The sequence below is a fragment of the Rhinoderma darwinii genome, chromosome 9 (assembly GCF_050947455.1).
Source record: "Rhinoderma darwinii isolate aRhiDar2 chromosome 9, aRhiDar2.hap1, whole genome shotgun sequence".
Classification (NCBI taxonomy): domain Eukaryota; kingdom Metazoa; phylum Chordata; class Amphibia; order Anura; family Rhinodermatidae; genus Rhinoderma; species Rhinoderma darwinii.
In genome coordinates, this window is record NC_134695.1 from 72,866,420 (window position 1) to 72,877,715 (window position 11,296).

The 11,296-nt window shown below is 46.2% G+C and overlaps 1 protein-coding gene across 4 annotated transcripts in view; it reads right to left on the reverse strand.

Annotated features, from left to right (window-relative positions):
• Nucleotides 1–11,296, reverse strand: part of MICAL2 (microtubule associated monooxygenase, calponin and LIM domain containing 2) — a 218,428-nt gene that overhangs the window by 206,184 nt on the left and 948 nt on the right. Inside the window, exon 1 of one of the 4 annotated variants that reach the window (XM_075838145.1) lies at nt 5,488–5,663. The exons of the other annotated variants lie outside the window; for them this stretch is intronic. The gene's annotated coding sequence lies outside the window, so the exon portion shown is untranslated. Of the gene's footprint in view, nt 1–5,487; nt 5,664–11,296 lie in introns of those variants that run through there. 4 annotated transcript variants of the gene reach the window in all.

Genomic DNA, 11,296 nt, shown 5'->3' on the forward strand with positions numbered 1-11,296 from the left:
TGACACGTGAATACGCTTGTGTATATTCTGAGTACGAGGCCAGATGTGGGACCGTCAGGTTGCTAGATCAGATCGCTGCGAGTTCGGACAGCAGTTGTATTTTTACGGGTCGGATCTTTTATAGCAACGAGTCCCCCACAATATACCAATTATTTCAAGTGGAATATAGGAAGGAAGCTTTTGTGCTACTTGTATTTTAATATATATCTAATATAAATGAGATTTTAGTTTATTATATCCACAAGAGTCAGTGAACTGATGTAGCAGAGGCGGATAAGTATATCACATCTAGTAGTACAGTGAATCGGGGAGTAGTACTGTGCCGCGTGGCCACCTAACCCCAAGAAGTCGGATTTACGTCTGCGCTATCTCGACATCTGTACATGGCGTCCTACGGTTTTATGGCGGATAAGGCAACGTCCACCTGAATCAGATAATTGTGTCACTCTGAATCATCTGGAGGGATCACAGAAAGGAAACTTGAGCCCGACCGCGCAGATTAAGTGTCATATCATCCCCTCATCATATAAGTGAGTCACACTCCGCTATGACACGGTCCATGGAAAGTCTCTGTCCTTATCACACTTATGGCCGGTAATGCTCATTCAGAACTTTGCTCAACCTGTCAAAGCGCTTCATGACTTTATACCGATTAACAGAAGTCACGTGATGCCGCAGCCGCTCCATTCACTGACTATGAGAATGACGGAAACAGAGGCGCTGTACTTGGCGGTTTCCATCGACTTTCATGCTCCATCGCCACTCCATTCAATGTCCTCCACACTGCGGTGGGGGTTCAGGACCCCCGTTCTCACCATCGGTGGAGGTCCCAGCGGTGGGGCCCACAGCGATTAGAATTTTTTTAAATATATTTTGGAAAACCCCCTTAATATAGTGTTAGGATTGTTTAGTCAGGTCTGCTCTATATTGGTAGAATATATACAGGGGCAACTATGGAAGAAACTTGTCCATACAAAGCAGACATGACCAATCAAGCTTGCATGGAGCGCCCATTTGTATCCCATCCACAGAAAGTAGACATAATCAATTGATCCCAGAGGGATCCTCCTGTATGTATCCTATTCATGCGAAATGATGCCAAGGGGAGTACCCAATATGTACCCATCCATAGAGAACAGACATAGCGACTCAACTATATATAGGGCCATATATCCCATCCATATGGAGTACCCATCCGTCGAAAGCGGACAAAGCCAATCAAACCTGCATGGAGTGCCCATCTATCGAAAGCAGACATAGCCAATCAATCCTGCATGGAGTACCAATCTATAGAAACAGCCATAACCAATCAATCCTGCATGGAGTACCAATCTATAGAAACAGCTATAACCAATCAATCCTGCATGGAGTACCAATCTATAGAAACAGCCATAGCCAATCAATCCTGCATGGAGTACCAATCTGTAGAAAGTAGACATAGCCAATCAATCCTGCATGGAGGACCCATACATATAAAACATGTCCAACTGATCCTACAAGGATTGCCCTGTTTGTATCCCATTCATACCAATTGATCCTGGGGAAGCACCCGATGATACCCCATCCATGCAGAGCAGGCATAGCCAATCGATCTGGCATGGTATGTACATAAGTATCCCATCCCTGGAAAGCAGACGTGACCAATTAAGTACAACTGTGAATGGCGCATTACAGAAACACGAGCCATGTCTCCGCGTTGCTCGCAGCACATAAGGGTATTATGGATGGAAATTCTTGAGATAACTTTGAAACTAAATACAAAGAAAGAAAGAACCGTGTCACATCAACAACGATCCTGAAAGCGGCCATTACTCCTGCGTGTACGACTAGAGGCGAGTATTTCTGAGAACATATTCATAAGGGGGCATCCGAGGGAGCAGTAACATCGAGGCATGGCGGTGCCCCACGTCTCCACGATGCCCCATCTCCCTGTAAATGGCTGTTTACACCGTATGCAAATTTACTTTATATCCGTAAGACGACGTTTCCACATCCGACTGAATTGTTTGTTGGTTTCGGCCTCACGTTCACTACTACCCTGCATTCAGGGCTCTAGGAAAGTTGGGTGCCAACCCCCGTGTGAGCTGTGACAGTAACTATAACCACCACTGCAGCTCCTATAGGGGTTGCAATCCAGCTTTCCCTGGCCTTGGCTTAGTTACGCAGCCATACAGGACCACTTACTCTAATTTGCCATTCAGGGGTGCTGGAAAGTTGGATGAGTACTTGGATTTTTGGATTCATTACAATCTTTGGCAATGTGCGGGTCTCGGTGGGCAGATCGCTGCTCTGTGCGCAGCTTTAGAAGGGTCACGCTCGCTCATGTTTTATGCTGTCGTTTTTGCTCACTTTGCAGAACTCGCGCGGGATCGTTTTCAGCGGGTAATTCATCGGGTTATTATTAACTTGTTACTATGTAATCTCCGAGACGACAGATGTTATTGTCACACACTTCACAGCCGAGCTGCTTATCCATATAGAAGATATACAGTACAGACCAATGTGCGTCCCCGAGAACCGAGGATGTAAGAAAATCACCCAGAGGAAGTCGCAGTTACTCATCGTGATGTCAGAGAATACCAAGACGTACAACACGAGGAGTCTTTCACCAGAGCAGTCTCTCACCGAGGCCGGAGCAGTCACTCAATGACATTACAAAAGTCTGTCGCCGACGCCGGAGGAGCAACGCAATAACCTTACAGCAATCTCTCGCCGACGCCGGAGGAGCAGCTCGCCGACGCCGGAGGAGCGTCTCGCCAAGCCTGGAGGAGCGTCTCGCCGAGGCCGGAGAAGCGTCTCGCCGAGGCCAGAGGAGTCACTCAATAACCTTACAGCAATCTCTCGCCGACGCCGGAGGAGCGTCTCGCCGAGGCCGGAGGAGCGTCTCGCCGAGCCTGGAGGAGCGTCTCGCCGAGGCCGGAGGAGTCACTCAATGACCTTACAGCAATCTCTCGCCGACGCCGGAGGGGCGTCTCGCTGACGCCGGAGGAGCGTCTCGCCGAGGCCAGAGGAGTCACTCAATAACCTTACAGCAATCTCTCGCCGACGCCGGAGGAGCGTCCCGCCGAGGCTGGAGGAGTCACTCAATAACATTACAGCAATCTCTCGCTGACGCCGGAGGAGCGTCTCGCCGAGGCCAGAGGAGTCACTCAATAACCCTACAGCAATCTCTCGCCGACGCCGGAGGAGCGTCTCGCCGAGGCCGGAGGAGCGTCCCGTCGAGGCTGGAGGAGTCACTCAATGACATTACTGCAATCTCTCGCTGACGCTGGAGGAGCGTCTCGCCGAGGCCGGAGGAGCCACTCAATGACATTACAGCAATCTCTCGCCGACGCTGGAGGAACGTCTCGCCGAGGCTCGAGGAGTCACTCAATGACATTACAGCAATCTCTCGCCGACGCCGGAGGAGCGTCTCGCCGAGGCTGGAGGAGTCACTCAATGACATTACAGCAATCTCTCACCGACGCCAGAGGAGCGTCTCGCCGAGCCTGGAGGAGCATCTCGCCGAGCCTGGAGGAGTCACTCAATGACATTACAGCAATCTCTCGCCGAGGCCGGAGGAGCGTCTCGCCGAGGCCGGAGAAGTCACTCAATAACATTACAGCGATCTCTCGCCGAGGCCGGAGGAGTGACTCTATGACATCACAGCAGTCCCTAAATTATACCAGAGAGAATTGTGCGTCCTACAATGTGTTAAATCTACAAATACAATGAATGAATGATTTATCAGGGTCTGAATGACAACCGGGAACAGGATCCTCCAAACACGGCGGCTCCGCTGACCAGTATGGGATAGTCTTTCTAGCATGTAAGAGCAGCGGGGTCCCCGCTAGAGATCAGTTACATTGGGCATAGACCCGAGTCTTCTTAGATCTAGGTCTTCACTTCTATATCAGCCGTTCCTTTTTATAGGCTTATTACCAGAATTTTTGCTTTTTTTACGTGCAGAAGTCGTCCCATGAGACGCTGGTAAGGATGCAAAGAATCCCCGCTAACCAGGGGCAGACATACCGTATGTGCAACCTGTGCAGCTGACCAGGGGCCCAGGATGTACGGGCCCCACTGCTACCTTACAAGCCGCTTCTTACTGTCTGTTACATTATGTATAAGGGACAATGGCTTCCAGCTATAGGTGGGTTGTCACTGCGCTGTGATGAGGTGTTGGAGAGGAAGAGGCTCATTTACTCTTCTTGCACTGGGCCCTCTGCTGTCTGTGTCCGCACCTGCGCCTGCCCAGCAAATAGGTCTGCAGAATACAGGTGCTGTTTATGGCAGCCTGTATTCTGTCTATAGAGCAGCAGGCACAGGATGTCCGACAGGAAGACAGGTCCATTATGATATAAAGCCCCTTGTATTATCATCATATTCCGCAGGAAAGTAGTACACCTACCAAATCTAACAAGCGCCATAACTACTAACTCAGACTCCAGAGGAGAGAGGAGCCTGGCCCCCGGAGCTTACAATCTGAGGCATATCACAGTATAAAGTCACATGTATTGTCCATATATCTAATTAAAATCCCTTTATTAGTGCCTCTGGTCTGTACCGCTATCCATAATCTATATTAATCTATAACATCAGAACGACATAGGATTAGGTATAATCTATACTGTTACATAGCTGCTAGGACATAGGATCAGAATACAGTGCCCTAATAATCTAATACAGGTGCTATGACATGGGCATAGAAACCAGTGTCCCTATAGCCTTACATAGCTTCTGCGTCCTAGTGTTGGGATGAAATGACTCTATATAATGTAATATTCTAACATCGCTGCTATGACCTAGGGTTAGGATATAATGAACCTATGAATAATCAATTTTATAGCAGTACTGCTCTATGACATATGTATAATGTGTAATGACGACCATATATAATATGGCTCCTATGTTATAGGGTTAGGCTGTAATGTCCTTAAACAATGTATATGATATGTTGGCTGCTATAACATAGAGTTAGGCTGTAATGACCTTATACAATGTATATGATAGGTTGGCTGCTATAACATAGGGTTAGGCTGTAATGTCCTTATACAATCTATATGATAGGCTGGCTGCTATAACACAGGGTTAGGCTGTAATGTCCATGTACAATCTATAGGATTGGCTGGCTGCTATAACATAGGGTTAGGCTGTAATGTCCTTATACAATCTATATATGATAGGCTGGCTGCTATAACATAGGGTTAGGCTGTAATGTCCTTATACAATCTATATGATAGGCTGTCTGCTATAACATAGGGTTAGGCTGTAATGTCCTTATACAATCTATATATGATAGGCTGGCTGCTATAACATAGGGTTAGGCTGTAATGTCCTTATACAATCTATATGATAGGCTAGCTGCTATAACATAGGGTTAGTGACAAGTTAAGGCTGCATTGCCCCTATATGAGCTGTATGGGAGGTCATTGCCTCCTGTTGGCTCTGTCACTCGTGTGCTGTCAGAAACAGGACATACAAGCTGAGAGATCAACAGGTCCTTACCATGAGATGAGTGCAGAGCCCCATAAAAGAGGGGGCGCAGGAGCCTTAGCAGGGGGTCATGGTGTCAGTATGGAGGAGGCTGACTAGGGGTATATAGATCCAGGCAGAGTATACAGCTCCAGCAGTCAGTGCAGTCAGAACAGTGTGACAGCTCCGCTCACATTGCTGCAACTCCCGGGACCCAGCACTGGGGAGTGGAGAGGGCGTGTCCGACCCGGGTGACTGACAGGTCACAGGACCCGCCCTCCCAGCAAGCTGCTGTCAATCAAATGCTAGAATGACTCCTAGGGGACACATGCTGCATGTAATAAAATATTATCAGAAGATGTAATAAGACGGGGGCACAGCTCATGCTATGTGTCTATGGAGCCGATTACTGGACTGGCACTGGAATGCTGAAAACATTACATGATGGGGAAGATAGCATTAGATACATCATCTCAGTAGACAGTATCACACATCATATGATTAGATACAGAAGCTCAGCAGACAGTATCACACATGATAGGATTAGATACACAGCTCAGCAGACAGTATCACGCATGATAGGATTAGATACACAGCTCAGCAGACAGTATCACACATGATAGGATTAGATACACAGCTCAGCAGACAGTATCACACATGATAGGATTAGATACACAGCTCAGCAGACAGTATCAAACATGATAGGATTAAATACAGAAGCTCATCAGACGGTATCACATATGATAGGATTAGATACACAGCTCAGAAGACCGTATCACACATGATAGGATTAGATACAGATGCTCAGCAGACAGTATCACATATGATAGAATTAGATACAGAAGCTCAGCAGACAGTATCACATAAGATAGGATTAGATACACAGTTTAGCAGGCAGTATCACACATGATAGGATTAGATACACAGCTCAGCAGGCAGTATCACACATGATAGGATTAGATACATTGGCTTAGCAGACAGTATCACACATGATAGGATTAGATACAGATGCTCAGCAGACAGTATCACACATGATAGGATTAGATACAGATGCTCAGTAGACTGTATCACACATGATAGGATTAGATACAGATGCTCAGTAGACTGTATCACACATGATAGGATTAGATACATCGCTCAGCAGACAGTATCACATGTGATCGGATTAGATACAGTGGCTTAGCACACGGTATCACACATAATGGGATTCGATAAACAGGTCCAGCAGCCAGTATCACACATGATAGGATGAGATACGGCGGCTTAGCATACCGTATCACACGTGATAGGCTTAGATACAGTAGTTCAGAAGACTGTATCACATATGATAGGCTTAGATACAGATTCAGCATCACAGTATCACACATATTAGAATGAGATACAGCCACTCAGCAGACAGTGACACACATTTTAGGCTTAAATACAGTGGTTCAGCAGTGCAGTATCACACATAATAGGATTAGATACACAGGTTTAACAGTACAATATTACACATGATAGGATTAGATACAATGACTTAAATGACAGTATCACACATGATAAGCTTAGGTACAAAGCTTAAACAACAGTATCATACATGATTGGCTTAGATACATTGGATTAAGCTACAGTATTGCACATAATAGACTTGGACACATTGTCTTAAACTATAGTATCACAAATGATGAGCTTAGATACAAAAACATGACAGGCTTAGCTATAGGCTGATCTATTAGGGTATGTTCACACGAGGTCATTATGTCCGTAAGTGACGGACGTATTTCAGCCGCAAGTCCCGGACCGAACACAGTGCAGGGAGCCGGGCTCCTAGCATCATAGTTATGTACGACGCTAGGAGTCCCTGCCTCGCTGCAGGACAACTGTCCCGTACTGAAAACATGATTACAGTACGGGACAGTTGTCCTACAGCGAGGCAGGGACTCCTAGAGTCGTACATAAGTATGATGCTAGGAGCCCGGCTCCCTGCAGTGTGTTCGGTCCGGTACTTGCGGCCGAAATACGTCCGTCAATTACGGACGTAATGACCTCTTGTGAACATACCCTAATATGAGACGGTCCAACAGTCCCTCCACAACAGATGTCAAAGGAGAGAAGGATCTAGAAGATTTCTATTACGTCTGTAACACCCGGGCCCCGGATGGTTCTCTTGATCCGAACTTAGATCACTAAAGAACGCCACGAGGGAATTCACCCAGGCAGGTAGCATGCCACGCGGTCACCTGTACAAACTGCGTCTCCGTAAACCGCGGCAACTTGCGGTACAATGCGTGCGGTTACCTGCCCGCGTGGATACAGTATAATGCGATCGAAGTTCTGTTCAGTAGAACCCCAAAATCCTGGAGTCAAAGGCGTAATATACACCCGTAAATACGAGTGCAATGCATGGAAGCCCGGAGGCGGGTTCTGTAAATGACCCCCATTGTGTCCTTAGGCTATGTTCACACTGAGTTTTTTTAAGAGTTTTTTGATGCGGAAACCGCGCCGCAAAACTCGTCAAAAACGGCCCGAAAATTCCTCCCATTGATTTCAATGGGAGGCGGAGGCGTCTTTTTCCCACGAGCGGTAAAACCGTCTCGCGGGAGTAAGAAGGGACATGCCCTATCTTCGGGCGTTTACACCTCTGACCTCCCATTGACATTAATGGGAGGCAGAGAAAGCGTAATTCGCGGGGTTTTATCCCCGCGTCGCTCAATGGCCGCGGGCGAAAAACGCTGAGAAAATCGGCGCGCAGGGAGAGGAAGATCTGCCTCAAACTTCCAAATGGAATTTTGAGGCAGAAATTCCGCCTGAAAAAAACTCAGTGTGAACAAAGCCTAATTTAGTCTGAGGAGCAGGTTTACCAAGCACCGGTGACCGAGTGACAACATATCACTACTCCATCATTCATTTCCTGACTTCTCCCCTCCCTGCAGGATGATGACCCCCAATGAGGACGCTACTCCAAGTCCGGACACAACGGGACTATCCCCGGAGATATCGGCTCTGATTTCGCGGAATAGATTTTTTTTTTAGTTTCTTTCTCTCTGGTTTTGTACTTTAATAACCGCAAATTCTGACGTATCTCCCACGGAATATTGACTAATTCTGAGTAATTTCCTACTGCAACTAAATATCCTCGGAGTATTCGCTGATAACAAAAAAAAGTGTAGCGAGTTGTCAAGAATTGTGGAGGCAATTTCCATGAATCTAGCTGCCTTGTAAAAGAAAGAAGCTCATCCAGGCGGTCCCACGGATTGCAGTCACTAATGTCGCATTTCTTACCGGCGCTGACGGTTTATTATTATATTCCTCTTGCTACTCAAGTTAAATTTTTCATGTTCACCCACAATCCTCTGCAGCTTGCACTAGTTCATGAATAAAATGCTAGAACAGTAAGGACTGACACGTGTCAGGTCACAGCTTCAATCTCCTGGACGCAAATGCAAAATCCGGGAATTATGTCATTTTTATTTATTTTTTACATTTTAGGGTGAAATGCAATTTAATTAGAAATCTATAAAACGCATCACGTGATTTATCGCAAAGCAAAAAAAAAAAAGTGAACGCCGCTCTCTGGCTTTGATCACGAACACCTGACCTGTTGGATTAAATAACCTGTTTTTGCGCAATGATCGGCAACTATAAAATCACACGCCGCTTTCCATTAACCCCTTAAATACCACAAGAGTAGCAGAAATAAAGAACCAGAGGATTTCTAATATCAACTGTCAAAAACATTACAGGAGTTTATTTCCGCGTAATAATAATTACACGTATAATCGTCCAGTCAATTACTTAAATGTATTGTGTTTACATTCAGGTTTCCCCATCACAAGCTGGAACGCGTCTATTCCGGGCGGGTGACGGAGAGACGATGAGGGACGTGCCTCCATTTATATTTTATCTCACATCACAGGATAGATGCGTAAAAGTTTGATCTTTACTACATCAGTCCTTTAGAGTATTCTCCGGCACTACAGGCTGGTGGTGTATCTAAGCCTATTGCGTGTGATACTGTCTGCAGAGCCAGTGTATCTAATTCTGTCATATGTGACACTGTGCTGAGCCACCGTATCTGATCCTATCATGTGTCATATGGTCTACTGAGCCGTGTATCTAATCCTATCATGTGTGATACTGTCTGCTGAGCTGTGTATCTAATTCTGTCATATGTGACACTGTGTGCTGAGCCACCATATCTAATCCTATCATGTGTGATACTGTCTGCAGAGCCAGTGTATCTAATTCTGTCATATGTGACACTGTGCTGAGCCACCGTATCTGATCCTATCATGTGTGATACTGTCTACTGAGCTGCTGTATCTAATCCTATTATGTGTGATACCGTCTGATGAGCGTGTATCTAATCCTATCATGTGTGATACTGTCTGCTGAGCTGTGTATCTAGTCTTATCATGTGTGATACTGTCTGCTGAGCCGTGTATCTAATCCTATCATGTGTGATACTGTCTGCTGAGCCGTGTATCTAATCCTATCATGTGTGATACTGTCTGCTGAGCCGTGTATCTAATCCTATCATGTGTGATACTGTCTGCTGAGCTGTGTATCTAATCCTATCATGTGTGATACTGTCTGCTGAGCTGTGTATCTAATCCTATCATGTGTGATACTGTCTGCTGAGGTGGTGTATCTAATCCTATCATGTGTGATACTGTGTGCTGAGCCACTGTATCTAAGCCTATAATGTGTGATTTCGTCTGCTGAGGTGGTGTATCTAATCCTATCATGTGTGATACTGTCTGGTGAGCTGTGTATCTAATCCTATCATGTGTGATACTGTCTGCAGAGCTGTGTATCTAATCCTATCATGTGTGATTTCGTCTGCTGAGGTGGTGTATCTAATCCTATCATGTGTGATACTGTCTGCTGAGCTGTGTATCTAATCCTATCATGTGTGATACTGCCTGCCGAGCTGTGTATCTAATCCTATCATGTGTGATACTGTCTGCTGAGCCGTGTATGTAATCCTATCATGTGTGATACTGTCTGCTGAGCTGTGTATGTAATCCTATCATGTGTGACACTGTCTGCTGAGCCAGTGTTATTAAGGCATTGGTGCTTTCCTACTTGCGTCTATCTGGGTTTCCGTCACATTTGACGTCAAGAATAGTGTAGCATGCAGCGCTATTTTGTCTGGCAAAAACAACGGAAACCTGACAGAACCCATTATTTAAAATCAATGGGTTCCGTCGGGCACTGTTGGTTTACATCAGGCGATGGATTCAGCGCTTCCGGTATTCTCGTTGTTCTGCTCCTATGACTAAGCAGAACCACGGAATCTTGAACGCAGATGTAAACCGAGCCTTAGGCCCTGTTCACACAGCGGGTCTTGCTGCAATATCCACCACGGAACTATTCCTGCCGTCATTCCGCTTGAATGGGAAGCGGAATTTTGCAGCATATTCCGGCGCGTAGGTGCATGAAAACGCACCAATATAGGACATGCTTTTTTCGGCCGCTTTTTAGCGCGGTTTCCGCATCAAAAAACTTGTAAAAAAACTCTGTGTGAACTGACCCTAAGGCATCATTTACACGAGCGTAATATACGCGGGTGCTTTTCACGCGTCGTACGCACCTATATTAGGCTATGGGGCAGTGCAGACAGTGCGTGAATTTTGCGCACTATTTCCCCGTTTTTCGCGCATCACGCACGCATTGAAGTCAATGGGTGCGTGAAAACCACGCATGCCGCACGGAAGCACTTCCGTGCGAACTGCGTGATTCACGCAACAGCTGTCAAACTCTGAATGTAAACAGAAAAGCACCACGTGGTTTTCTGTTTACAAACATCCAAACGGAGTGTCATAATGATGGCGGCTGCGCGAAAATCACGCAGCCATGC